The 4,750-nt window shown below is 50.9% G+C and overlaps 1 long non-coding RNA gene across 1 annotated transcript; it reads right to left on the minus strand.

Moving 5' to 3' along the window:
* Positions 1–436: 436 nt before the first annotated feature.
* Positions 437–2,071, minus strand: LOC147995083 (uncharacterized). Its single transcript, XR_015687037.1, has 2 exons — positions 1,793–2,071; positions 437–1,447 (listed from the first exon to the last, which is right to left on the minus strand). It is a non-coding gene; the product is annotated as an uncharacterized LOC147995083 (long non-coding RNA).
* Positions 2,072–4,750: the final 2,679 nt, after the last annotated feature.

The following is a 4,750-nucleotide window of genomic DNA, read 5'->3' on the forward strand; positions in this document are numbered from 1 at the left end:
GGTGTTTTCCTATGGAGTCAGAAATGTGGGGCAGAGAGCCCGTGGGCAGCACCCCACGAGCGAACTTGAGCCTCGGGACCACAGGTAAGACCAACTTTTCTGCTGCAAGAAAGCTGCCTGGTGAGCTTGGGACACACGGAAGCAGAATTCCTCTAGGACCGGGCACGTTCTGTGTTTACCGGAAGTCCCACACCCTCGGATCCCGGCCCGCAGCAGCTCTCTGCTCCCAGACCCTGTGAGAGAGAGACCCAACCGCCTGGTCAGGTGGGCACTCCTGAGGCTGCAGAGCGGAAGAGACCACCAACACTGCTCACCCCTGCCCACATCCCTGGCCCAAGAGGAAACTGTATAAGGCCTAATGAAAAGCTCTCAGGGAGAACTTTCCCTCGGGATGGAGACCCTCCAACTCCAAAGACCAGACCGAGACACCACAGGATGTAATCAGCAAGAGGATTTGGTTTATTGTCGGGATACACAGGCACAGGCACCTGCGGGCGCTTCAGTCACTCGGGGGACTGGCGCGCCCCACGGAACCAAGGATGGGCTTTTTATAGGATTTTGGGGAGCAGAAGCAAGCATACAGAAGCAGATGCATGGTTACAGGGATATAATTGGTGGATTCTAATGTGGCAAGGGTTCAGCCCGGGGGCAAGTTTCCTAGCTACCTTCCTGAAACATAAGGACTGACTCGGCCCCCCAAGGGTTCAGCCCGGGGGCAAGTTTCATAGCTACCTTCTTGGAACATAACGGCTGACTCGGCCCCCCACCAGGGTGTGGGACCTCTCCCGGGGCTTTTCTCATTGTCAGGTGCTCAACGGCAGTCCTCCTGTTGCCAGGCCTTTAACCAAACACATCTTGTTTGGCAGCCGCTGTGTACTCAGTGTTCTAACCTTTCTCTGAACCAGTCATCTTAAATATAGCCTTGCAAAATGGCGTTACTGCTGCTAAGCTGGGGTCTTTCATTCCCCCATTTTTTTTTTTTTTGTTAACTTTGAGTGAAATCTTTTACTCGACTTGGTCAAGAAATTTCTGTCTGGTGGGGGCTTATTCCCCCACTGACTCTAGGCCACAAAAGGGCTAGGAGGAGCCACGTAGGAGTTTTAACTTTAAGGGTTTTGGAGTGCGCTGAACTCTCCATGTCTGGGGTGTAGTGTTGTGATTAGTCAATTCCTCAGACCGGACTGCCTTGACGTGTGGTGCGTGGATCTAAGCCGCGACTCCGTCTACCTTTAGGGCGGTCGGGATAGTCAGGAGGATGGTGTAGGGTCCTTTCTACCGTGGCTCGAGATTCTTGGTCTGGTGTCTGCGCACCCACACGGTGTCTCCAATCTGGAACGGGTGTGGCACCACCGGATGCTCAAGCTTGTCCTGGTAAGCAGCGGCCAAAGGTCTCCAGACGTCTCTCTGTACAATCTGTAGGGCCTGTAAATGGGCCCTCAGAGAAGGGCTGTCAGCAAAATCAGCAATGTTTGAATCAAAGAAATGGACAAATGGGGGTGGTGTTCCATACATTATTTTAAAAGGAGTTAGACCATGGGGGCCCGGGGTATTCCGGGCCCGATATAGAACTAGGGGAAGGAGGGCCACCCAATCCTTTGAGCCAGTTGCAAGCGTAAGTTTGGATAAAGTCTCCTTAATTGTTCTATTTATGTGTTTTACCTGACCTGAACTCTGGGGTCTATAGGCACAATGTAATTTTTAATCAATCCCCAGCAATTTGGCCACCAACTGACTTACTTGGGAGACGAAAGCGGGCCCGTTGTCCGACCCCAACGCTTGAGGCATGTCATACCTGGGAAAGATTTCCTCGAGGAGCTTCTTGGTGACCATTTTTGTAGTCTCGTGCTTCGTGGGGAAGGCTTTGACCCATCCTGAGAAGGTGTCTACAAACACTAGGAGATACTTGTATCCATATATATCTGGTTTAATTTTAGTAAAATCAATTTCTCAATGGATGTCGGGACGGTGTCCCCTAGGACGAACTCCTTGTCCAATCATGGTCCTTTCCGGGTTAACCTGAGCGTACGCTTTGTAACTCTCAGTCACCTTTTGTATCGCTTTGTCCCGATTCAAAAAACACAGATTTATCTCTTCCCGATCTAGTAAGGTTTTCATCTTCTTAAACCCCAAATGGGTTAATTTATGTAAAAAGGAGATCAATTCAAAAGTCCTTTGTAGACCCACTGTTTTAGTTGAGGGTGGTAGATGGCCCCCATTTTTTTAGTAGCTCTATGTCCTCATGGGCATAAACCCAACTGGTTTGTCCCACTGGTGGGGGCGTGGGTTGGTCTGGGCTATTTAAGGGCAAGATTTGTTTGCTCATGGCCGCTTCTCGCGCCGTGGCATCGGCCAGCCGGTTTCTTCGTGCCTCTGGGTTGTGCCCTTTCTGGTGTCCTGGACAATGTATAATATTCAGTCTTTTGGGCAAGAATAGGGCTTCTAAGAGGGCCAGAATTTTAGCCTTATTTTTAATATCTTTACCCTCAGATGTGAGCAGCCCCTGCCTCCGGTAGATCTCCCCGTGGATGTGTGCCGTGGCAAAGGCATAACGGCTGTTTAGCCTCTTACCTTTTGTCATCTTGAGCGCCTGAGTCAAGGCGATGAGTTCAGCCCGTTGTGCGGAGGTACCAGCAGGCAGGGCTTTCGCCCAAATCACTTTGTCCTCCGTAGTGACCGCAGCTCCAGCCTTTTGCTCTCCCTCTGCCAAGAAGCTGTTGTCATCCGTGTAGGCAGTCATGCTGTTCTGCCTCCTCTGGTAGAGGAAGCAAGGTGGCAGGATTGAGGGTGACTACGGGCCCAAACTGAACCCGTTCTGCATCCAGTAACAAGGCTTGGTGTGAGAATTAGAGAGCCAGTGGTCTGGGGGCTGCTTTACCAAGGCCTCCACTGTGTGGGGTGCTAGGATGGTGAGTGGCTGTCCCAAAGTCAATTTTCCAGCATCCTTGATCAGGACAGCAATAGCAGCCACCATCCTTAGGCACGGTGGCCAGCCGGAGGCCACAGGGTCCAATTTCTTAGACAGGTAGGCCACAGGGCGTTTCCAGGGTCCCAACCTTTGTGTTAGGACCCCTTTAGCATACCCCTGTTTCTCATTGATGAACAGTTACTGAGCAAATTGTAAGGGTTTGGAACAGTCGGATGAATATCTTCTATCCTCTTGTTGACCTTTCTCAAGTCTTGTACTGGCCTATAATCTCCAGTGCCGGGTTTCTTAACAGGCAGAAGAGGCGTATTCCAAGGCGACCGGCAGGGGATTAGGATGCCTTGATCTAGAAGCCTCGTAATGTGAGGCCTTATACCTTGATAAGCTTCATGTGACAGGGGGTATTGTTTTATGGAGACTGGAGTTGTAATTAAGGGGGGCTGTTGGAGCGCCAACCCCATCCCACCAGTCTCTGCCCAAGCCAGTGTCCTGTCCCGGTTCATAGGGTTAGAACTTGAAGGGGAGTTCCGTGGGGGCCAGTTATTTGGGCCCCTCTTTCCTCAAAATGAATTTGTGTTTTTAGTTTGGTGAGCAGGTCACGGCCCAGCAGAGGGTACGGGCAGTCCGGAACATGTAAGAAGGAATGGGTCACCTTACCGGTAGCCAGCTGAACCCGGCGGTCCGTAGTCCATCGGTATTGTTTCTCACCAGTAGCTCTTTGTACCCAGGCCGTCCGGTCGCTGAGTTGTCCTGAAGTTCGGGTGAGGACTGAATGCTGGGCTCCTGTGTCTACCAGGAAAGTAACCGGCTGCCCCCCAACTTTAAGCGTTACCCTGGGCTCAGGGGGGGGCTTCTGGCCCTGACCTCCCTAATCTTTACCTAGAGCCAAGAGGGAGGTTCGTGGTCGAGGCTTTCGGGGTCCGCCAGGCTTCTTGGGGCACTCTCTGGCCCAGTGCCCTTTCTCTTTGTAATAGGCACATTGATCTTTATCCAGCTTTAGCCCCTTTCGAGCTCCCCCCTATCTCCCTTCCTTTCTTGGCCCTGAACTACGGCGGCCAAGATTCGACTCAATTCTCTCTCTTATTAAAAATCTTTTCAGCTTCTTTAAGTAAATCCTGTAATGTATAGCCCTGCAAATTTTCTAACCTCTGTAACTTAGTCCTGATATCTGGAGCAGCCTGCCAGATGAAGGACATAGAGACACTCGTCATTTGTCCTGGGTCATCTGGGTCATAGGGAGTGTACATACGGTAGGCCTCCTTAAGTCTCTCTAGAAAGGTGGAGGGAGTTTCCCCTGCTTCCTGTAATACCTGTTTTACCTGAGCCAAATTAGTAGGGCGTCGTATAGCCCCTCGGAGACCCGCTAGAAGCAACTGGCGATAAAGGCGTAGGTGTCCCTTACCTTCAGCTGTATTAAAATCCCAGTTTGGTCTCTTAAGTGGGAATGTAGCATCAATTTCCTCAGGCAGCTGGGTGGGACGCCCATCATCTCCCAGAACATGCTTTCTGGCCTCTAGGAACACTCTTTTTTTTTTTTTTTTTTTTTTTTTGAGGTTAAGAGGGCCTGTAAGAGCTGTTGGCAGTCATCCCAAGTAGGCTGGTGGGTAAGTAAAACAGATTCTATTAGGTCGGTGAGTGCCACCGGATCTTTGGAGAAAGAAGGGTTGTTTTGTTTTCAATTGTAAATGTCAGCTGTTGAAAACGGCCAGTATTGGGTCTGGCCACCGGTTAAAGCCTGGGAGGTTGAATCTGGCATCACCTCGCGCTTATTGCGCAATCTCCCTGTGACAGGGGAAAAACCCTTATCAGACTGTGGCCCGGCAACTG

This window comes from Rattus norvegicus, chromosome 4 (genome assembly GCF_021556685.1).
Source record: "Rattus norvegicus strain SHRSP/BbbUtx chromosome 4, alternate assembly SHRSP_T2T, whole genome shotgun sequence".
Classification (NCBI taxonomy): Eukaryota; Metazoa; Chordata; class Mammalia; order Rodentia; family Muridae; genus Rattus; species Rattus norvegicus.